General features: G+C 32.4%; 1 long non-coding RNA gene across 1 annotated transcript; it reads left to right on the top strand.

Moving 5' to 3' along the window:
- The first annotated feature begins 270 nt into the window (after nucleotides 1-270).
- LOC145293061 (uncharacterized) lies at nucleotides 271-25,745 on the top strand. The gene is made up of 2 exons (XR_013869649.1): nucleotides 271-661; nucleotides 25,370-25,745. It is a non-coding gene; the product is annotated as an uncharacterized LOC145293061 (long non-coding RNA).
- Nucleotides 25,746-26,477: the final 732 nt, after the last annotated feature.

The following is a 26,477-nucleotide window of genomic DNA, read 5'->3' as shown; positions in this document are numbered from 1 at the left end:
AAAAAATATATTACCAAAAAAATTATAAAATTTATAAAAATATATAAAAATACATAAACTTTTCATGAATTGTTGTATTTTTTGTAATCGCATATTTTTTAAAAATAACTATGTTTAATTAAGTTTTAAAAAAAATAATAAACATAAAATATAATTGAAAATTGTGTCGATTCTGTGCTTCCATACCTAAATTAAGAGACGTGGGCCAACTTCCGGTGTGTTTAAAAGTTCCTGTCTCCTATGTACCAGTGGTACATTGTACCACTACCGTCGACATTTTAAAGGTGTTTGCTGACGTGGAAAGAAAGTAGGGGGAAAATACCCATAAAAAATCTACTTGTCGGCGACAATATTTAATTTGATATTCGTTCCAAAAAGACCCGAATAACTCTAAAAATCAACTTTTTAAATGTGTCTTTAGCACTCTAGTGTATTTTGATCGAAAATAATAATTTAAACGATAATACTCATCGATGAGATCGATCCTGTTTCGAAATGGTTTGTTAAATCCCCACCTCGCTCTTTAATTTTCTGCGAACCAGCTTTTCCATTCGCCATCTTGAATGTTGACTTTTATCCTTGAACTTTAATTAGCACGTCTTGTAATCGTTTATTTCTTGAAAACATTTAAATTATTTGAAAACAGATTGCCTAACAAAAAGTAAGTATTACTTGAATTTAGTTGTTTTGATTGTTTTATTTCTAAAGGGATGAGTCGAAAAGGAGGCAACGTTCGAATTTACATGTAACCTGCCCTTTCACCAGCTTTTAAAAACATATTTTTAGTACCGGATTTTAATTAAATTTTCAACATAAGTAGATAAATTGATTGTATAATCGATGATGCATGGAGCGAAGAAAATATACTTATAATAAATTACTTTTACTAAACGCGAGAAAATTTAATCTGTCGATCTGCTTAGCATTTTACTGTAGAAACTTTTTGGCAATTACGCATATTAACTTATTCGAGCCATTGCTTGTTGTCTACGTCATAACACGTTTGGCCACTCGCCTAATTACCTTTTATGATTTTGCATTGGTTTCATTTCAATATTGTCTTTAAATATAATAACTTAAGAATATTCGTAAACTGATTTTTTTTTAAATAAATATGTTTATTTACTTTTATGAATTTTTCAGATATATTTTTTTTTCAATTAAATGTTCATTTACATATTTTTGAATATGCTTATTTATACAAAATATTCACAGAAATAATAAATATTCAATGTAAGATTAAGGGAGGTCGATCATTACTTTTTATGCATGATTATAAATCATATATGTCATTCAAAGGAAGTGTTTAAAACTGATGCTTTTGGTAATGTGTAAATTAAAATATTTGCAAATGACATGTTTTTTGTTAAAAACATACAAATAATTTTGTAGTTTTATATGCGATTGTTGCATCAAAGTTAAGATTTTTTAACATTGAATTTTCTTACTTTAGTAAAACTATTATTCACCGGATTTTTTAGGAACTCTAATCAGATTTTCAGAGTTAATCATCATAATTCAATATATATTATTTTAAATTAGATCTGATTAATGGTCTCGTGGAACAGGTTGATAAGAAGAAAAAAGAATGATGTAAAAAGGAATTACTAATTTTACAACAAAGAACAAATGAAAATCTTTGGCCAATTGTGAGAATGAAAGCAGAGCTTTAAAAAAAATAATGCTTGTTTAAAGGTTATAGGAGAGGAAGTAAAACTTTTTTAAGTGAAAACATGAGATGCTTGAGTACGATTTTAAGAAGATCCAAGTAAAACGTGATGAACTGGATTGTCACGTCATGAGTTCAGCAGAAAAGTAGTTTCACAAATATTTTTGTTGAGAAAAAGTTTCTCATGCTTGGTGAACTGCTTGAAAAAAATGAATGCCAATTTAGTGAAATTCTCTCTTGCTCCAACTTTGATGTATCCAGCCTCAACACAAACACTCGAAAACTGGAAAAATTGTTATCAATACACTGCATTCATAAACCTATAGACTGTTCAAAGACTATTTTATCTTTCTATCAGAAAATTTCTTATCATACATACAATGCACACACATGGACTCTATACATTCCTGTTTTTTGCAAATCAGAAGGAGGAACTCATCAGAAGAAAAAACAAAAAAATGTAAAACTTGCGTAAATTGAAAACAAGCATCTCTCTGTTAAATGTTGAAAAAAAAAAGCAAGCCATTTAAAAGAGTTTTTACATTTTATTTAACCTTTATAAAACTTAATTGTTTACATATTTAAAAATGATTTCTGTAATATTTTGCAATGAAATATTTGTTTTAAAAACTATAAATTAAAATAAAACCATTTTCTAATATAATTTTAATTATTAAAAAATAATTATGCAAATACTGAAATACAGATATTGAATTTATAAGTGAAATCATTTGTTTTTATTGCTAGCTTTAATTGTTCTGCATCTATTGAAACAAGAACTATCCTTTCTTCAACACTATACCATTAAAGATTTTCGGTCATGCTGGAATTACTCTACGGTATACTCCGATGATATCACCAACAAAAGAAACATTTAGATATTTAGTTTTATTACAATAAATTAGAATAACGTACAAAAGTAACACCTGAAATAATAAAAAATTTCGAATTTTAAAATAACAAAATTCATTAAAACTAATCAAACACCTCTTTATAAATTTTTGTAATTTTGTCGATTGAGACAAATAATTATACAGCTTAAAAAATGAGATAATTTTTCCAAATTTTGATAGATAACAATTTAATGCAGACAACTGTAAGGACTTAGAGCTGTTGGATGTCCCAAAATTAAATTGAACTTCCTTCTAACTCTTGAAATCCATCAGTTTCTTGATGTTTGTTAGGGCACACAAGTAAAACTACATTCCAATATTTAGTGATATTTGTTAGGGCACAAAGGAAAACTACATTTGAATATTTCTGTGATATTTGTTAGGGAACACAGGTAAAACTACATTCCAATATTTCTGTGATATTTGTTAGGGCACACAGGTAAAACTACATTCGAATATTTCTGTGATATTTGTTAGGGCACACAGGTAAAACTACATTCCAATATTTCTGTGATATTTGTTAGGGAACACAGGTAAAACTACATTCCAATATTTCTGTGATATTTGTTAGGGCACACAGGTAAAACTACACTTGAATATTTATGTGATATTTGTTAGGGCACACAAGTAAAACTACATTCTAATATTTCTGTGATATTTGTTAGGGCACACAGGTAAAACTACATTTGAATATGTCTGTGATATTTGTTAGGGCACACAGATAAAACTACATTCGAATATTTCTGTGATATTTGTTAGGGCACACAGGTAAAACTGCATTCCAATATTTCTGTGATATTTGTTAGGGCACACAGGTAAAACTACATTCCAATATTTCTGTGATATTTGTTAGGGCACACAAGTAAAACTACATTCCAATATTTCTGTGATATTTGTTAGGGCACACAGGTAAAACTACATTCCAATATTTCTGTGATATTTGTTAGGGCACACAGGTAAAACTACATTCCAATATTTCTGTGATATTTGTTAGGGCACACAGGTAAAACTGCATTCCAATATTTCTGTGATATTTGTTAGGGCACACAGGTAAAACTACATTCCAATATTTCTGTGATATTTGTTAGGGCACACAGGTAAAACTACATTCCAATATTTCTGTGATATTTGTTAGGGCACACAGGTAAAACTACATTTGAATATTTCTGTGATATTTGTTAGGGCACACAGGTAAAACTACATTCGAATATTTCTGTGATATTTGTTAGGGCACACAGGTAAAACTGCATTCCAATATTTCTGTGATATTTGTTAGGGCACACAGGTAAAACTACATTCCAATATTTCTGTGATATTTGTTAGGGCACACAGGTAAAACTACATTCCAATATTTCTGTGATATTTGTTAGGGCACACAGGTAAAACTGCATTCCAATATTTCTGTGATATTTGTTAGGGCACACAGGTAAAACTACATTCCAATATTTCTGTGATATTTGTTAGGGCACACAGGTAAAACTACATTCCAATATTTCTGTGATATTTGTTAGGGCACACAGGTAAAACTACATTTGAATATTTCTGTGATATTTGTTAGGGCACACAGGTAAAACTACATTCGAATATTTCTGTGATATTTGTTAGGGCACACAGGTAAAACTGCATTCCAATATTTCCGTGATATTTGTTAGGGCACACAGGTAAAACTACATTCCAATATTTCTGTGATATTTGTTAGGGCACACAGGTAAAACTACATTTGAATATTTCTGTGATATTTGTTAGGGCACACAGGTAAAACTACATTCGAATATTTCTGTGATATTTGTTAGGGCACACAGGTAAAACTGCATTCCAATATTTCTGTGATATTTGTTAGGGCACACAGGTAAAACTACATTCCAATATTTCTGTGATATTTGTTAGGGCACACAGGTAAAACTACATTTGAATATTTCTGTGATATTTGTTAGGGCACACAGGTAAAACTACATTCCAATATTTCTGTGATATTTGTTAGGGCACACAGGTAAAACTACATTCGAATATTTCTGTGATATTTGTTAGGGCACACAGGTAAAACTGCATTCCAATATTTCTGTGATATTTGTTAGGGCACACAGGTAAAACTACATTCCAATATTTCTGTGATATTTGTTAGGGCACACAGGTAAAACTACACTTGAATATTTCTGTGATATTTGTTAGGGCACACAGGTAAAACTGCATTCCAATATTTCTGTGATATTTGTTAGGGCACACAAGTAAAACTACATTCCAATATTTCTGTGATATTTGTTAGGGCACACAGGTAAAACTACATTTGAATATTTCTGTGATATTTGTTAGGGCACACAGGTAAAACTACATTCGAATATTTCTGTGATATTTGTTAGGGCACACAGGTAAAACTGCATTCCAATATTTCTGTGATATTTGTTAGGGCACACAGGTAAAACTGCATTCCAATATTTCTGTGATATTTGTTAGGGCACACAGGTAAAACTACATTCGAATATTTCTGTGATATTTGTTAGGGCACACAGGTAAAACTACATTCCAATATTTCTGTGATATTTGTTAGGGCACACAGGTAAAACTACATTCGAATATTTCTGTGATATTTGTTAGGGCACACAGGTAAAACTGCATTCCAATATTTCTGTGATATTTGTTAGGGCACACAGGTAAAACTGCATTCCAATATTTCTGTGATATTTGTTAGGGCACACAGGTAAAACTACATTCGAATATTTCTGTGATATTTGTTAGGGCACACAGGTAAAACTACATTCCAATATTTCTGTGATATTTGTTAGGGCACACAGGTAAAACTACATTCGAATATTTCTGTGATATTTGTTAGGGCACACAGGTAAAACTGCATTCCAATATTTCTGTGATATTTGTTAGGGCACACAGGTAAAACTACATTCCAATATTTCTGTGATATTTGTTAGGGCACACAGGTAAAACTACACTTGAATATTTCTGTGATATTTGTTAGGGCACACAGGTAAAACTGCATTCCAATATTTCTGTGATATTTGTTAGGGCACACAAGTAAAACTACATTCCAATATTTCTGTGATATTTGTTAGGGCACACAGGTAAAACTACATTTGAATATTTCTGTGATATTTGTTAGGGCACACAGGTAAAACTACATTCGAATATTTCTGTGATATTTGTTAGGGCACACAGGTAAAACTGCATTCCAATATTTCTGTGATATTTGTTAGGGCACACAGGTAAAACTGCATTCCAATATTTCTGTGATATTTGTTAGGGCACACAGGTAAAACTACATTCGAATATTTCTGTGATATTTGTTAGGGCACACAGGTAAAACTACATTCCAATATTTCTGTGATATTTGTTAGGGCACACAGGTAAAACTACACTTGAATATTTCTGTGATATTTGTTAGGGCACACAGGTAAAACTGCATTCCAATATTTCTGTGATATTTGTTAGGGCACACAAGTAAAACTACATTCCAATATTTCTGTGATATTTGTTAGGGCACACAGGTAAAACTACATTTGAATATTTCTGTGATATTTGTTAGGGCACACAGGTAAAACTACATTCGAATATTTCTGTGATATTTGTTAGGGCACACAGGTAAAACTGCATTCCAATATTTCTGTGATATTTGTTAGGGCACACAGGTAAAACTACATTCCAATATTTCTGTGATATTTGTTAGGGCACACAGGTAAAACTACATTCCAATATTTCTGTGATATTTGTTAGGGCACACAGGTAAAACTACATTTGAATATTTCTGTGATATTTGTTAGGGCACACAGGTAAAACTACATTCGAATATTTCTGTGATATTTGTTAGGGCACACAGGTAAAACTGCATTCCAATATTTCTGTGATATTTGTTAGGGCACACAGGTAAAACTGCATTCCAATATTTCTGTGATATTTGTTAGGGCACACAGGTAAAACTACATTCGAATATTTCTGTGATATTTGTTAGGGCACACAGGTAAAACTACATTCCAATATTTCTGTGATATTTGTTAGGGCACACAGGTAAAACTACACTTGAATATTTCTGTGATATTTGTTAGGGCACACAGGTAAAACTGCATTCCAATATTTCTGTGATATTTGTTAGGGCACACAAGTAAAACTACATTCCAATATTTCTGTGATATTTGTTAGGGCACACAGGTAAAACTACATTTGAATATTTCTGTGATATTTGTTAGGGCACACAGGTAAAACTACATTCGAATATTTCTGTGATATTTGTTAGGGCACACAGGTAAAACTACATTCGAATATTTCTGTGATATTTGTTAGGGCACACAGGTAAAACTACATTTGAATATTTCTGTGATATTTGTTAGGGCACACAGGTAAAACTACATTTGAATATTTCTGTGATATTTGTTAGGGCACACAGGTAAAACTACATTCGAATATTTCTGTGATATTTGTTAGGGCACACAGGTAAAACTGCATTCCAATATTTCTGTGATATTTGTTAGGGCACACAGGTAAAACTACATTCCAATATTTCTGTGATATTTGTTAGGGCACACAGGTAAAACTACATTTGAATATTTCTGTGATATTTGTTAGGGCACACAGGTAAAACTGCATTCCAATATTTCTGTGATATTTGTTAGGGCACACAAGTAAAACTACATTCCAATATTTCTGTGATATTTGTTAGGGCACACAGGTAAAACTACATTTGAATATTTCTGTGATATTTGTTAGGGCACACAGGTAAAACTACATTCGAATATTTCTGTGATATTTGTTAGGGCACACAGGTAAAACTACATTCGAATATTTCTGTGATATTTGTTAGGGCACACAGGTAAAACTACATTCGAATATTTCTGTGATATTTGTTAGGGCACACAGGTAAAACTACATTTGAATATTTCTGTGATATTTGTTAGGGCACACAGGTAAAACTACATTCGAATATTTCTGTGATATTTGTTAGGGCACACAGGTAAAACTGCATTCCAATATTTCTGTGATATTTGTTAGGGCACACAGGTAAAACTACATTCCAATATTTCTGTGATATTTGTTAGGGCACACAGGTAAAACTACATTTGAATATTTCTGTGATATTTGTTAGGGCACACAGGTAAAACTACATTCCAATATTTCTGTGATATTTGTTAGGGCACACAGGTAAAACTACATTTGAATATTTCTGTGATATTTGTTAGGGCACACAGGTAAAACTACATTCGAATATTTCTGTGATATTTGTTAGGGCACACAGGTAAAACTGCATTCCAATATTTCTGTGATATTTGTTAGGGCACACAGGTAAAACTGCATTCCAATATTTCTGTGATATTTGTTAGGGCACACAGGTAAAACTACATTCGAATATTTCTGTGATATTTGTTAGGGCACACAGGTAAAACTACATTCCAATATTTCTGTGATATTTGTTAGGGCACACAGGTAAAACTACACTTGAATATTTCTGTGATATTTGTTAGGGCACACAGGTAAAACTGCATTCCAATATTTCTGTGATATTTGTTAGGGCACACAAGTAAAACTACATTCCAATATTTCTGTGATATTTGTTAGGGCACACAGGTAAAACTACATTTGAATATTTCTGTGATATTTGTTAGGGCACACAGGTAAAACTACATTCGAATATTTCTGTGATATTTGTTAGGGCACACAGGTAAAACTACATTCGAATATTTCTGTGATATTTGTTAGGGCACACAGGTAAAACTACATTCGAATATTTCTGTGATATTTGTTAGGGCACACAGGTAAAACTACATTTGAATATTTCTGTGATATTTGTTAGGGCACACAGGTAAAACTACATTCGAATATTTCTGTGATATTTGTTAGGGCACACAGGTAAAACTGCATTCCAATATTTCTGTGATATTTGTTAGGGCACACAGGTAAAACTACATTCCAATATTTCTGTGATATTTGTTAGGGCACACAGGTAAAACTACATTTGAATATTTCTGTGATATTTGTTAGGGCACACAGGTAAAACTGCATTCCAATATTTCTGTGATATTTGTTAGGGCACACAAGTAAAACTACATTCCAATATTTCTGTGATATTTGTTAGGGCACACAGGTAAAACTACATTTGAATATTTCTGTGATATTTGTTAGGGCACACAGGTAAAACTACATTCGAATATTTCTGTGATATTTGTTAGGGCACACAGGTAAAACTACATTCGAATATTTCTGTGATATTTGTTAGGGCACACAGGTAAAACTACATTCGAATATTTCTGTGATATTTGTTAGGGCACACAGGTAAAACTACATTTGAATATTTCTGTGATATTTGTTAGGGCACACAGGTAAAACTACATTCGAATATTTCTGTGATATTTGTTAGGGCACACAGGTAAAACTGCATTCCAATATTTCTGTGATATTTGTTAGGGCACACAGGTAAAACTACATTCCAATATTTCTGTGATATTTGTTAGGGCACACAGGTAAAACTACATTTGAATATTTCTGTGATATTTGTTAGGGCACACAGGTAAAACTACATTCCAATATTTCTGTGATATTTGTTAGGGCACACAGGTAAAACTACATTTGAATATTTCTGTGATATTTGTTAGGGCACACAGGTAAAACTACATTCGAATATTTCTGTGATATTTGTTAGGGCACACAGGTAAAACTGCATTCCAATATTTCTGTGATATTTGTTAGGGCACACAGGTAAAACTACATTCCAATATTTCTGTGATATTTGTTAGGGCACACAGGTAAAACTACATTTGAATATTTCTGTGATATTTGTTAGGGCACACAGGTAAAACTACATTCCAATATTTCTGTGATATTTGTTAGGGCACACAGGTAAAACTACATTCGAATATTTCTGTGATATTTGTTAGGGCACACAGGTAAAACTGCATTCCAATATTTCTGTGATATTTGTTAGGGCACACAGGTAAAACTACATTCCAATATTTCTGTGATATTTGTTAGGGCACACAGGTAAAACTACATTCCAATATTTCTGTGATATTTGTTAGGGCACACAGGTAAAACTACATTTGAATATTTCTGTGATATTTGTTAGGGCACACAGGTAAAACTACATTCGAATATTTCTGTGATATTTGTTAGGGCACACAGGTAAAACTGCATTCCAATATTTCTGTGATATTTGTTAGGGCACACAGGTAAAACTACATTCCAATATTTCTGTGATATTTGTTAGGGCACACAGGTAAAACTACATTTGAATATTTCTGTGATATTTGTTAGGGCACACAGGTAAAACTACATTCCAATATTTCTGTGATATTTGTTAGGGCACACAGGTAAAACTACATTCCAATATTTCTGTGATATTTGTTAGGGCACACAGGTAAAACTACATTCCAATATGTATGTGATATTTGTTAGGGCACACAGGTAAAACTACACTTGAATATTTATGTGATATTTGTTAGAGCACACAAGTAAAACTACATTCCAATATTTCTGTGATATTTGTTAGGGCACACAGGTAAAACTACATTTGAATATGTCTGTGATATTTGTTAGGGCACACAGATAAAACTACATTCGAATATTTCTGTGATATTTGTTAGGGCACACAGGTAAAACTACATTCGAATATTTCTGTGATATTTGTTAGAGCACACAGGTAAAACTACATTCCAATATTTCTGTGATATTTGTTAGGGCACACAAGTAAAACTACATTCCAATATTTCTGTGATATTTGTTAGGGCACACAAGTAAAACTACATTCCAATATTTCTGTGATATTTGTTAGAGCACACAGGTAAAACTACATTTGAATATTTCTGTGATATTTGTTAGGGCACACAGGTAAAACTACATTCGAATATTTCTGTGATATTAGGGCACACAGGTAAAATTAATTCGAATATTTCTGTGATATTTGTTAGGGCACACAGGTAAAACTACATTCCAATATTCTGTGATATTTGTTAGGGCACACAGGTAAAACTAAATTCGAATATTTCTGTGATATTTGTTAGGGCACACAGGTAAAACTACATTCCAATATTCTGTGATATTTGTTAGGGCACACAGGTACAACTACATTCTGATATTTCTGTGATATTTGTTAGAGCACACAGGTAAAACTACATTCCAATATTTCTGTGATATTTGTTAGAGCACACAGGTAAAACTACATTCGAATATTTCTGTGATATTTGTTAGGGCACACAGGTACAACTACATTCTGATATTTCTGTGATATTTGTTAGGGCACACAGGTAAAACTACATTCCAATATTTCTGTGATATTTGTTAGGGCACACAGGTACAACTACATTCTGATATTTCTGTGATATTTGTTAGAGCACACAGGTAAAACTACATTCGAATATTTCTGTGATATTTGTTAGGGCACACAGGTACAACTACATTCCAATATTTCTGTGATATTTGTTAGGGCACACAGGTAAAACTACATTCGAATATTTCTGTGATATTTGTTAGGGCACACAGGTAAAACTACATTCCAATATTTCTGTGATATTTGTTAGGGCACACAGGTAAAACTACATTCGAATATTTCTGTGATATTTGTTAGGGCACACAGGTAAAACTACATTCCAATATTTCTGTGATATTTGTTAGGGCACACAGGTAAAACTACATTTGAATATTTATGTGATATTTGTTAGGGCACACAGGTAAAACTACATTCGAATATTTCTGTGATATTTGTTAGGGCACACAGGTAAAACTACATTTGAATATGTCTGTGATATTAGGGCACACAGGTAAAATTAATTCGAATATTTCTGTGATATTTGTTAGGGCACACAGGTAAAACTACATTTGAATATTTATGTGATATTTGTTAGGGCACACAGGTAAAACTACATTCCAATATTTATGTGATATTTGTTAGGGCACACAGGTAAAACTACATTTGAATATTTATGTGATATTTGTTAGGGCACACAGGTAAAACTACATTCGAATATTTCTGTGATATTTGTTAGGGCACACAGGTAAAACTACATTCCAATATTTCTGTGATATTTGTTAGGGCACACAGGTAAAACTACATTTGAATATGTCTGTGATATTAGGGCACACAGGTAAAATTAATTCGAATATTTCTGTGATATTTGTTAGGGCACACAGGTAAAACTACATTTGAATATTTATGTGATATTTGTTAGGGCACACAGATAAAACTACATTCGAATATTTCTGTGATATTTGTTAGGGCACACAGGTAAAACTACATTTGAATATGTCTGTGATATTTGTTAGGGCACACAGGTAAAACTACATTCCAATATGTATGTGATATTTGTTAGGGCACACAGGTAAAACTACACTTGAATATTTATGTGATATTTGTTAGAGCACACAGATAAAACTACATTCGAATATTTCTGTGATATTTGTTAGGGCACACAGGTAAAACTACATTTGAATATGTCTGTGATATTTGTTAGGGCACACAGGTAAAACTACATTTGAATATTTATGTGATATTTGTTAGGGCACACAGATAAAACTACATTCGAATATTTCTGTGATATTTGTTAGGGCACACAGGTAAAACTACATTTGAATATGTCTGTGATATTTGTTAGGGCACACAGGTAAAACTACATTCCAATATGTATGTGATATTTGTTAGGGCACACAGGTAAAACTACACTTGAATATTTATGTGATATTTGTTAGAGCACACAGATAAAACTACATTCGAATATTTCTGTGATATTTGTTAGGGCACACAGGTAAAACTACATTTGAATATGTCTGTGATATTTGTTAGGGCACACAGGTAAAACTACATTCCAATATGTATGTGATATTTGTTAGGGCACACAGATAAAACTACATTCGAATATTTCTGTGATATTTGTTAGAGCACACAAGTAAAACTACATTTGAATATTTCTGTGATATTTGTTAGGGCACACAGGTAAAACTACATTTGAATATGTCTGTGATATTTGTTAGGGCACACAGGTAAAACTACATTCCAATATGTATGTGATATTTGTTAGAGCACACAGATAAAACTACATTCGAATATTTCTGTGATATTTGTTAGGGCACACAGGTAAAACTACATTTGAATATGTCTGTGATATTTGTTAGGGCACACAGGTAAAACTACATTCCAATATTTCTGTGATATTTGTTAGAGCACACAAGTAAAACTACATTTGAATATTTCTGTGATATTTGTTAGGGCACACAGGTAAAACTACATTTGAATATTTCTGTGATATTTGTTAGGGCACACAGGTAAAACTACACTTGAATATTTATGTGATATTTGTTAGGGCACACAGATAAAACTACATTCGAATATTTCTGTGATATTTGTTAGGGCACACAGGTAAAACTACATTTGAATATGTCTGTGATATTTGTTAGGGCACACAGGTAAAACTACATTCCAATATTTCTGTGATATTTGTTAGAGCACACAAGTAAAACTACATTTGAATATTTCTGTGATATTTGTTAGGGAACACAGGTAAAACTACATTTGAATATTTCTGTGATATTTGTTAGGGCACACAGATAAAACTACATTCGAATATTTCTGTGATATTTGTTAGGGCACACAGGTAAAACTACATTTGAATATGTCTGTGATATTTGTTAGGGCACACAGGTAAAACTACATTCCAATATTTCTGTGATATTTGTTAGAGCACACAAGTAAAACTACATTTGAATATTTCTGTGATATTTGTTAGGGCACACAAGTAAAACTACATTCGAATATTTCTGTGATATTTGTTAGGGCACACAGGTAAAACTACATTCGAATATTTCTGTGATATTTGTTAGAGCACACAAGTAAAACTACATTCGAATATTTCTGTGATATTTGTTAGGGCACACAGGTAAAACTACATTTGAATATTTATGTGATATTTGTTAGGGCACACAGGTAAAACTACATTCGAATATTTCTGTGATATTTGTTAGAGCACACAAGTAAAACTACATTTGAATATTTCTGTGATATTTGTTAGAGCACACAAGTAAAACTACATTTGAATATTTCTGTGATATTTGTTAGGGCACACAAGTAAAACTACATTCGAATATTTCTGTGATATTTGTTAGGGCACACAGGTAAAACTACATTCGAATATTTCTGTGATATTTGTTAGAGCACACAAGTAAAACTACATTCGAATATTTCTGTGATATTTGTTAGGGCACACAGGTAAAACTACATTTGAATATTTATGTGATATTTGTTAGGGCACACAGGTAAAACTACATTTGAATATTTATGTGATATTTGTTAGGGCACACAGGTAAAACTACATTCGAATATTTCTGTGATATTTGTTAGGGCACACAGGTAAAACTACATTTGAATATTTATGTGATATTTGTTAGGGCACACAGGTAAAACTACATTCGAATATTTCTGTGATATTTGTTAGAGCACACAAGTAAAACTACATTCGAATATTTCTGTGATATTTGTTAGGGCACACAGGTAAAACTACATTTGAATATTTATGTGATATTTGTTAGGCCACACAGGTAAAACTACACTTGAATATTTATGTGATATTTGTTAGAGCACACAAGTAAAACTACATTTGAATATTTATGTGATATTTGTTAGGGCACACAGGTAAAACTACATTCGAATATTTCTGTGATATTTGTTAGAGCACACAAGTAAAACTACATTTGAATATTTCTGTGATATTTGTTAGGGCACACAGGTAAAACTACATTTGAATATTTATGTGATATTTGTTAGGGCACACAGGTAAAACTACATTCGAATATTTCTGTGATATTTGTTAGAGCACACAAGTAAAACTACATTCGAATATTTCTGTGATATTTGTTAGGGCACACAGGTAAAACTACATTTGAATATTTATGTGATATTTGTTAGGGCACACAGGTAAAACTACATTCGAATATTTCTGTGATATTTGTTAGAGCACACAAGTAAAACTACATTCGAATATTTCTGTGATATTTGTTAGGGCACACAGGTAAAACTACATTTGAATATTTATGTGATATTTGTTAGGGCACACAGGTAAAACTACACTTGAATATTTATGTGATATTTGTTAGGGCACACAAGTAAAACTACATTTGAATATTTATGTGATATTTGTTAGGGCACACAGGTAAAACTACATTCGAATATTTCTGTGATATTTGTTAGAGCACACAAGTAAAACTACATTCGAATATTTCTGTGATATTTGTTAGGGCACACAGGTAAAACTACATTTGAATATTTATGTGATATTTGTTAGGGCACACAGGTAAAACTACATTCGAATATTTCTGTGATATTTGTTAGAGCACACAAGTAAAACTACATTTGAATATTTCTGTGATATTTGTTAGGGCACACAGGTAAAACTACATTCCAATATTTCTGTGATATTAGGGCACACAGGTAAAACTAAATTCGAATATTTCTGTGATATTTGTTAGGGCACACAGGTAAAACTACATTTGAATATGTCTGTGATATTTGTTAGGGCACACAGGTAAAACTACATTCCAATATTTCTGTGATATTTGTTAGAGCACACAAGTAAAACTACATTTGAATATTTCTGTGATATTTGTTAGGGAACACAGGTAAAACTACATTTGAATATTTCTGTGATATTTGTTAGGGCACACAGGTAAAACTACACTTGAATATTTATGTGATATTTGTTAGGGCACACAGATAAAACTACATTCGAATATTTCTGTGATATTTGTTAGGGCACACAGGTAAAACTACATTTGAATATGTCTGTGATATTTGTTAGGGCACACAGGTAAAACTACATTCCAATATTTCTGTGATATTTGTTAGGGCACACAAGTAAAACTACATTCCAATATTTCTGTGATATTTGTTAGGGCACACAGGTAAAACTACATTCCAATATTTCTGTGATATTTGTTAGAGCACACAAGTAAAACTACATTCCAATATTTCTGTGATATTTGTTAGGGCACACAGGTAAAACTACATTCCAATATTTCTGTGATATTTGTTAGGGCACACAGGTAAAACTACATTCCAATATTTCTGTGATATTTGTTAGAGCACACAAGTAAAACTACATTCCAATATTTCTGTGATATTTGTTAGGGCACACAAGTAAAACTACATTTGAATATTTCTGTGATATTTGTTAGGGAACACAGGTAAAACTACACTTGAATATTTATGTGATATTTGTTAGGGCACACAGGTAAAACTACATTCGAATATTTCTGTGATATTTGTTAGGGCACACAGGTAAAACTGCATTCCAATATTTCTGTGATATTTGTTAGGGCACACAGGTAAAACTGCATTCCAATATTTCTGTGATATTAGGGCACACAGGTAAAACTAAATTCGAATATTTCTGTGATATTTGTTAGGCACACAAGTAAAACTACATTTGAATATTTCTGTGATATTTGTTAGGGCACACAGGTAAAACTACATTCGAATATTTCTGTGATATTTGTTAGAGCACACAAGTAAAACTACATTTGAATATTTCTGTGATATTTGTTAGGGCACACAGGTAAAACTACATTCCAATATTTCTGTGATATTAGGGCACACAGGTAAAACTAAATTCGAATATTTCTGTGATATTTGTTAGGGCACACAGGTAAAACTACATTCCAATATTCTGTGATATTTGTTAGGGCACACAGGTACAACTACATTCTGATATTTCTGTGATATTTGTGCGAGCACACAGGTAAAACTACATTCCAATATTTCTGTGATATTTGTTAGAGCACACAGGTAAAACTACATTCGAATATTTCTGTGATATTTGTTAGGGCACACAGGTACAACTACATTCTGATATTTCTGTGATATTTGTTAGGGCACACAGGTAAAACTACATTCCAATATTTCTGTGATATTTGTTAGGGCACACAGGTACAACTACATTCTGATATTTCTGTGATATTTGTTAGAGCACACAGGTAAAACTACATTCGAATATTTCTGTGATATTTGTTAGGGCACACAGGTACAACTACATTCCAATATTTCTGTGATATTTGTTAGGGCACACAGGTAAAACTACATTCCAATATTTCTGTGATATTTGTTAGGGCACACAGGTACAACTACATTCTGATATTTCTGTGATATTTGTTAGAGCACACAGGTAAAACTACATTCGAATATTTCTGTGATATTTGTTAGGGCACACAGGTAAAACTACATTCGAATATTTCTGTGATATTTGTTAGGGCACACAGGTACAACTACATTCCAATATTTCTGTGATATTTGTTAGGGCACACAGGTAAAACTACATTCCAATATTTCTGTGATATTTGTTAGGGCACACAGGTAAGACTACATTCCAATATTTATGTGATATTTGTTAGAGCACACAGGTAAAACTACATTCGAATATTTCTGTGATATTTGTTAGGGCACACAGGTAAAACTACATTCCAATATTTCTGTGATATTTGTTAGAGCACACAGGTAAAACTACATTCCAATATTTCTGTGATATTTGTTAGGGCACACAGGTAAAACTGCATTCCAATATTTCTGTGATATTTGTTAGGGCACACAGGTAAAACTACATTCCAATATTCTGTGATATTTGTTAGGGCACACAGGTACAACTACATTCTGATATTTCTGTGATATTTGTTAGAGCACACAGGTAAAACTACATTCCAATATTTCTGTGATATTTGTTAGGGCACACAGGTAAAACTACATTCGAATATTTCTGTGATATTTGTTAGGGCACACAGGTAAAACTACATTCCAATATTTCTGTGATATTTGTTAGGGCACACAGGTAAAACTACATTCGAATATTTATGTGATATTTGTTAGGGCACACAGGTAAAACTACATTCGAATATTTCTGTGATATTTGTTAGGGCACACAGGTAAAACTACATTCCAATATTTCTATGAACTTAATGTATAAACTGATTGAATGTGTAAAATTATTGTCGTATTTACCATAATCCCTTCTTTCAATATTTCACAGTGTTGGGCGAATCAATAAAATCTGTGTTTGTTCGAACATCAGTTGAGGCTTGTATTCATTTTTCTGTCAAGTTGTTACACTGTATCTCATTTTTAACATAGATCAAGTGAATTTTATTCCAATCAGCAATTATTAAAATCAATTTTTCATAGCTTTCAAAGAGAAAATATTTAAATTATTAAACATGCCTCTACTTTTGATTTAATTTTTTACTAAGAAAACATAGGATTTTTTTTTGTCAACACATCATATTTTTTCAACTATGAAAAGAATCTCTACCTTTTGGAAGCAGGTATATAAGAATTATTTTCATTGAAAACAGAAACTAACTCATCAATGACTCATTTTCTTGGTTTCTAATGTTTACAGTAATCTTCTTTACTAACTGTTATGTTTGGCGTTCATCTTCGTCGCCAACTGTTATGTTTGCAGGTTGAACCAAATAACGTATAAGGCAATACAAATGAAGACTCAACAAACAAAGGTAGATCAATAAGAAGTGTATTAGGAAAAGTATATTTACAGTATATTTACGTAATGGTTGCCAAGTAAGAGAGTCTTGGCTGGAGAATATATCTGCTCTCGGCTTGGCCTTCGGTGGCTTCTGGTTAACACACACTCAGACTAACCAAGTCTTGCTATTTATGTGTAATATTATCCACATATGTAAATGAGTGGGTGCCACCACAACACTAACAAATGCTAAAATGATAAAATAAATATTTTTCTGAAATTATTGTTTATTGCAGAATATAAAAAAGTTAACTTGTTTTAGCTTTCATTATTAAAAATAGATAGAAAATTAAAGGAATATGGGAATATATAATTAAAATTTGTTTCCATTTAGTGATTAAGAGATATCTTATTCTTTAGACTAAAACGAAATTGGCTTGTCTGTGATATTTTATAAATTATAACTTTTCTAATCTCTTAAAATAACTGCTGTCTTTACTACTTATGACACTCCACTATTCATGTTTCGTTCATGCATAAAATTTGCAAGATTGTTTACTTTAGAGACATATCTGAACAAAATCGAATTTAAATATTTAAAAATTTATCATTGACTAGGGGGGGGGCTGTAGAAATTCCACGGCTGCAGTAGAAATAAGTGTCAGTTTTGTTTCAATAATAATTCAAGATATTTTTTATAGAATTAAAAGACTTACACTGAGTCTATTATTTTTTAAATAAACCATGACACACATACGTACATTAAAGATACTAATAAATGATTAAATATTTTTCCAACTATTTTTACATTACAATTTTAAGAACAAAATTTATCTGAGAAATCATGCCAAGGAAGCCAAAAAAAAAAACATGTTTCTTTGAAAACTTACGGCCCAAAAGCAACGTCATTTTAAAAAATATTTTTTTACATGCTGTCTTCAGTGATTTGGAGGTCTTATTTATCAGAAACGACGATAGGTGATAACATACTATGAATATTAAATTAGTGTATCTATATACTAATAATTTAATGTTCGTAGTATGTTTTATGCTGACAACAGCATATTCTTTTCATTGTTTTGATTCTCGAGTGTGTATCTGTTTATATCTCATATGTTTTTTATATAGAGTGTTGTGGTTCTCTCTTGATTAACTGTGTCGGATATATACTCGAGAGTCAAAACAATGAAAAGAATATGTTGCTGTCATAGCTCTAGTTATACTTTCTATTATCCATTTTAATAATTAGGATCTCCTGATCAAATAATTAATAATCTGGAAACAGTGACATGTACGTATGTATGTTAAAGGTAATACAGTATTAATATGTAGATATTATTTTCATTTATTTTTTCTTAGTTTCTTATAATTTTAGTTAAATTCATTGTAATGATATTACTGTTTCAATAAAACAAATTTGTAAACAAAATAAATTTGAGATTAATTTTTTTAGCACATGAAATTTATTTTATGATTTTGTTTTTTTTATAAATAAAATCTGTTAATTTTCAGGGAGAATGGAAGAAAAAGAAAACATTTCATGAACATATATTAAAAAGAATTTTTATAAACAAAACTTTCATAAAAATCTCATAAGTAATGATGCAAACAAACGAAAAATATTTATGTGAGGTTTGTGAGTTAGCATTTTCAGATAATCCCAAGCTAAATGCACACATGCGAACACATACTGATTGAAGTGAGTGTTCCTAATGATGGCGGTCTTAACAGAGCTGAAAGAGAGAAACAGACCAAATACCAAGGTCTCATGTATGATATGAAAAGAAACTGGAACCTAAAGGGGATATCGATCATACCAGTTATCATAGGTGCCACAGGACTTATGAAGAAGAACCTGAAGTCCTATCTAACTAATATTCCTGGTGAACCAAGTGCAAAAGAGATTCAGACAATTGCACTTAAGGGAACAGCGAGGATACTAAAAAGAGCTCTCGGTTGGTTTCAATAAAAAAGCGGGGCAGTGTTGGCAGCTGGTTTGGCTGCCCCATGCCCAGCATTACAATCTTCAAAGGAAGAAAAAAAAAAATGGAAAAAGAAATAAACATTATACCGGTTGTGATAGAAGCAACTGGCTTAATAAAAAAGAATCTTCATAAATACTTAGAAGCAATCCCTGGAAGACCAAGCTCTAATGAAATACAGATAGCAGCCATAAAGGGAACAGTATCTATTCTTAAAAGAGCCCTCAGATATAAATTTAAATCATAACGGAATCAAGTGTTAGCTCCAGGAAGGAGCCCCTTGATCTCTTAAAACTTACTGGAGTAAAATACAAAAAAAAGGGAAAAAGCTTATTCTTGCAAAGTGTGCAACTCATCATTTGCATATGCATCCACATTAAAAATACATGTGCTAACACACACTGGAGAGAACTTGAATGCCTACTAGACACTATCCTCGAGTGTCTAAGGTCTCTCTGTACAGGGGTTTGTCAGAACAACCTGGCATGAGGATACTTTTTCCATAGAAGTAAACCCTAACCAAATATTCAAAATCACATAGTATTCGCTGCCCAAATAAGATCTCCTCACTATGGCTAACCTACATTAGCTTTTTACGAGGGATGGTGCACCTTCTCCAAGTGATGTTACCTAAAATAATAGCACGAAGCTGGATACTCCACCAGACTAGATAAATTCTTGTCCTGGAATCCAGTAAGACAAAGAGACCAAAATGAAAGATATACTACAACGTATGAAAATAGTTAATTGGGGAGAGGAAAATTATGTTCTCAATTTCTTTACTAACTCAGTGCTTGAGAGATAACGAACTTAAATGGAACATTCGAATATCTATGTATCTCATATAGACTTCAAGTGTTAGCCCCAGGTTGTGAGCACCATGATTTCTGAGAACTTCGGCTGAAGTAAAATAAAACAAAAAAAGAGAAAAACCTTATTCTTGTGAAATTTGTAACTCAGAATTTTCACAGAAGGCAAATTTTAAAAGGCATATGCTTACACAGTAAAGCCTTATTCTTGCGAAGTTTGTAGTTCATTATTTCCAAGAAGAGATACATTAAAAATACATATATGAACTCACACTGAAGATAATCCTATAAATTGCCGAAGTGTGTGGATCATCATTTTCATTGATGTCAACCATAAAGAGGCACATGCAAACACAGTGAAGAAAAAACTATTTCTTGTGAAGTGTGTGGATTAATATTTATGTATATATCTAGATTACAGATACACATGCGAATACACACAGGAGAAAAACCTTATTCATGTGAAGTATGTGCTTCATAATTTGCACAGACATCTAGCTTAAATAGGCACATGTTAAGACACAACTTGAATGCCTACGAGAGAGAACTTGAATGCCTACTAGACACTGTCCTTGCAGGTCTTTCTGTACAGGGGTTTGTCAGAACAACCTGGCATGAGGATACTTTTTCCATAGAAGTAAACCCTGACCAAATATTCAAAATCACATAGTATTCACTGCCCAAATAAGATCTCCTCACTATGGCTAACCTACATTAGCTTTTTACGAGGGATGGTGCACCTTCTCCAAGTGATGTTACCTAAAATAATAGCACGAAGCTGGATACTCCACCAGACTAGATAAATTCTTGTCCTGGAATCCAGTAAGACAAAGAGACCAAAATGAAAGATATACTACAACGTATGAAAATGGTTAATTGGGGAGAGAAAAATTATGTTCTCAATTTCTTTACTAACTCAGTGCTTGAGAGATAAAGAACTTAAATGGAACATTCGAATATCTATGTATCTCATATAGACTTCAAGTGTTAGCCCCAGGTTGTGGGCCCCTTGATTTCTGAGAACTTCGACTGAAGTAAAATAAAACAAAAAAATACAAAACATTATTCGTGTGATTTTTGTGGCTTATTGTATGCATGGAAAACAACGTTACAAAGACACATGCAAACACATCTTGGAGAAAAAACCTTATTCTTGCAAAAATTGTGGCTTATCATTTTCACTTATGTCAGCATTTCACATGCATACACAAACACATACTGGAGACAAGCCTTATTCTTGTGACGAGTGTGGCTCATCATTTGCAAACGGGTCAAAGTTAATAAGGCACCAGAGAATTCATAGTGGAGAAAGACCCTTTTCTTGTGAAGAATGTGGCTCATCATTTGTAGAGAGATCAAAGTTAAACAGGCACATGCAATCACACACGGGATTAAAACCTTATTGTGAAGTTTGTGGCAAATAATTTGCACTAAAACAAAATTTAAACACCCACATGCAAAGACATACCATTGAAAAACATTATCCCTGTAAACTGTGTAACAAAATGTTTTTACGAAAGATGCATTTGAAAATACATAAACTATAGCATGTAAAGGGACAATTAGAATCTTAAAAAGTCTTGTTTGCAGTATCTGAAATAATAGGTGAATGCCTGGTATACATTACGATGCGTCATTCCAGCAAAATCAAAAATATAATAAAATTGAAAGATAAAAAAGCAGGTTTAGTAAAGTGGCCAGTCAAAGTTCAAGCCACCTAATGTGTTTGTGCAAAATCCTTTTAGAACATGCTCATTATACTGCCCAATTCAACAAAGTATGTAGATGTCTACACTGGAAGTGTGATGGATAACTGTTGCTTGAGAAATTTGCAAACATCTGAGAGCATGAACTTTCACCCATGACATCAAACGAAAGATTACAGTATTTTTACCTACAGATATATAAAAGGCAAGGCCATCAAAACATTGTCATATTGAACAAACTTGAAAGGACTACTCCAATCATTTAACTGTCTGAATTGACTATGCCATCAATAAAGCTAAACGTGATATGGTAACCAAATATCAGTACCTGAAGATTAGCTTGAAATATTGTCCTTGAAATAAATAAACATCATACCTGCTCTGATAGAGGCAACGCAAATAATGAAAAAGTTTGACAACACTTGGATATAAATATATTTTTTAATTGGAATTCATTATTGAGACGAGTATTATTTATTAATTTATTTATTGCTAACTATTATCCTCATCTTTAAAATTAAAAAAATATATATATACCATTCGTATGGAAGATCAGATAATAAACATGGATTTATAAGATCAAAATGTCCAACCTTGATCTCCCTTCGGGACCCACGGCACAGTAGATAGAGACGTTGAATCTCTACAGTTCCAGGTGAGAATTGTCTGAAGATAGCGGTTTCAATCCTACCCAAAGCCGGCAAGAGGCTTACTTGGCCAAAACCTGGTGAGACGACAACAATTATGGATGGCAGTAATTGCTGAGAATGCAGTTAGGAGATTCGGAGTTCCTATCCCATTGTGGTTACCACCTGACGAAAGCCCGAGGAATAGTTGGCAGAAAGATGAGGATAGTAGTCCGCAATAAATAAATTAACTTGGATATAGATTTAACATAGGGAAATCAAATGTTCCTGCCTTTGATCTCTTTGAATTAAATTAATAAAAAAGCAACAAAATGATATTCTTCAGTTCTTTATTAACATAAGGTGTTTAAAGGAAAACATTAATTGAACATGCAGATATCTATGTATCTTATATAGAAATCAAATGTTAGCTCCAGGAAGTGGCCCTTTGTTCTAAGATCTAAGTTGAGAAATAAGTCAATTTTCTGAGGTGTGCAACGTAGATATTCTCAAATGTAGCAACATTTCTAATAAATACACCCATTGATACTAGTGTATTTTATAAGGAAATCAAGCTTAAGGAAGGATCCCTTTGTTTTCTGAGAAGGCATGAAGTAGAATAAAAAAAGCGAAAAGATATTCTAAGTGTATAGGTCATAACTTTTACAAGTTTAAAAACACACATGGAAAAGAAATCCTTAAAAACAAAGCTGTTAAATCTGACATATGCAGATAGTAGCAATCCTAGTGGAACTTACTGTTCCTAATAGTGCTGGCTTAAACAATGCTGAAAGTGAATAACTAAATACTAAGTTTTTAAGTATGACATGAAAAAAACTGGAATCCGAGGTATATCTTTCTGATCTCAATAATTTAATAACACCAGCAAACGATCAAAGTTTAAGCTCTAGGGAAATACAGGTAGGATTTTGCTCACACATATAAATATAATTCCTTAAAATATCAAGCGTTAGATATTGAGTGTTAAATTAATTGTTAGAACTCTGAGAACTTACTGAACTGTGCTAAAAAATATAGGTTTGTCAGGTCAGTCCTCAGTTTTTGCAACTCCAAACAGGCTGTGATAATTAATGTTTCACTTATCTAAAAAGCAGTGGCTTTTCAAAACTATACCTGTTCAGAATAGAATGACTAAGACTCTCAGAGATGAACCATCAGCATAGAGTCATTATTGGCCTCTATATGAGAAACACTAACCTGGTAATGATGCATGAACATTTAGAGAAACAATCGAGCCAAAGCATTAGGAACACTGAGTAGAACAAAAAATTCATTTTCTTTGGCAGATCGTCAATATCGATCAGAAAGGCTTATGACATTTTCTGAAAAGTTTGAACTTTTTTAGTGATATTCAGTATGATTTTTGTGACTTCTGTTTAACTGCTTATCTTTTAACTGCCGCAACTGAGCAGATCTCCCTGTAGATAATTCAGGAAATGGTAGGACTATTGCATATGATATTTTGAAAGTGCTCGACAGAGTGTGGTATTCTGGTCTTTTACACACCTCTCAGGATTGTGGTACTTATGATAAGGTTCTTGGCATTATTAAGTCTTTTCTTTCTGATTGAAACTTGTAACTCTGGATGGTGTCTTCATTCTCTTTTCTTGTCAGTGCTGCTGTTCATCAAGACTCAATACGATTTCTTCTCAATTATCTTCCACAGAATATTATTCTGAAAATTTATATGTATGCTTATGATACTGCTCTCTATTCTGGTGTTGCTTTCTGGAATCAGTTGAAATATGTAGCTAGTCCTCATTGACCCAAGTTCAGTTGTGGATTGGAGTACGAAATGACTTGTTTCATTTAATCTTGTTAAGATTCAATTTGTGTCTTTCAATCGTAGATATGTCCCTTTCCTTTCTGAGATTCTTAAAGATGGTTGAGAAATTGACTCTGAAACTTCTTTTTTTTTCATCAAATCTTTCTTGGAGTTCATCCATTAAATCCATTGATCTCTCTGCTTCTCGTAATGTTGGTTTTCTCGATCACTTTAAACATTTTCTCACGCCTGATACTATAAGGTTGGTGCAAAAATAATGTCGTTTTATACATATACAGGGTGGTCAAAAAGTCAGGTAACATGTTAAAGGTGGAAAAAACAATATGATCCATTAATCTCTATTTGTTTAATATTATTTGTTTAAATATTTGAGTGTAATATATAAACTTTAATTTTAAATCTATGTGTTGTGTCATTTATATTCTTCTTTCTTTCAGGTATAATGGCCACCCAAAAGTTAACAACGCCGCAAAAGGTTGCTATTGTAAGATTGTACACTCAGTACAATAAAAATGCTGCTGAAACTGCTCGCCAGTTCTCTACATTGTTTCCTGGCTTTACTGTAACACGAAAGCATGTAATTAAATTAAATAGGAAATTTGATGAAACCGGTTCTGTTGTTGACTTACCTCGGTCAGGAAGACCAAGAACCGGTCGGTCTGATGAGAATATTGCTACTGTCCAGGCAATTGTGGATGAAACCCCCAAAACATCATCACGAAATATGGCACGCCAATCAGAAATAAAAAGGGGAACAATTCTAAACATTTTGAAGAAAGATTTAAGTTAACAAAATAAACATATTTCATGTTTGTTTCATTTTATATTTCAATGTATGGTACTTAAATATACGTGTATTGCTAATATCGTTTTTCTTTAAAATGTTACCTGACTTTTTGACCACCCTGTAGTTAAACATAAAAAAACGACATTTTTTGCACCAACCTAATATCACAATGTATGCAATGCTGTTACTATATTTGGGCCGGTAAATGTCTGTTCTGTTTTAGTGTCTTGATAAGTTGTAGAAATGTATCCATAATTTGATTGGTTTTACCATTTCTTTTCTGCAACCGTTATGTTACTACTCTCAATCTTTTCTATACTATTATGTTCTTCATGTGTTCTTCAGAATTCTGTAATACATTTCACTTGCTTCCTTTATTTCAGCTCGTTTGACCCGTTGGTCTAGTAACCTCCATCAATTACTGTTTTGATGCCTCATTATTATGCATCTTCTTAATATAGTAAAGTATAGCAGCAAGTCCTGGGAAATAATATGCATACCATACATTCTACCTAGAAAATACAACAATCAAATCCGACATCGTCATACTTGTGTTGTTTTTTATTTTATTTTTCTAAGACACACACACACACGCATTAAAATTTATAAATTCATTTGCACGGGAATTACAGCATTCACACACACCAAACTTCTTGGGTAAAAAAATAGGACGCTTCAGAAATGGCCAACGTCGTTGAAAGCACCTTTTTTTTTTCGTCAAAAATATGAATTTTTTACCAATCAGGGCTCGATTTAAA

This window comes from Euprymna scolopes, chromosome 14 (genome assembly GCF_053919585.1).
Source record: "Euprymna scolopes isolate OS-2025 chromosome 14, ASM5391958v1, whole genome shotgun sequence".
Taxonomy (NCBI): Eukaryota; Metazoa; Mollusca; class Cephalopoda; order Sepiida; family Sepiolidae; genus Euprymna; species Euprymna scolopes.
The sequence above is the reverse complement of the archived record's forward strand: the minus strand, read 5'-3'. Positions and strand labels throughout refer to the sequence as shown.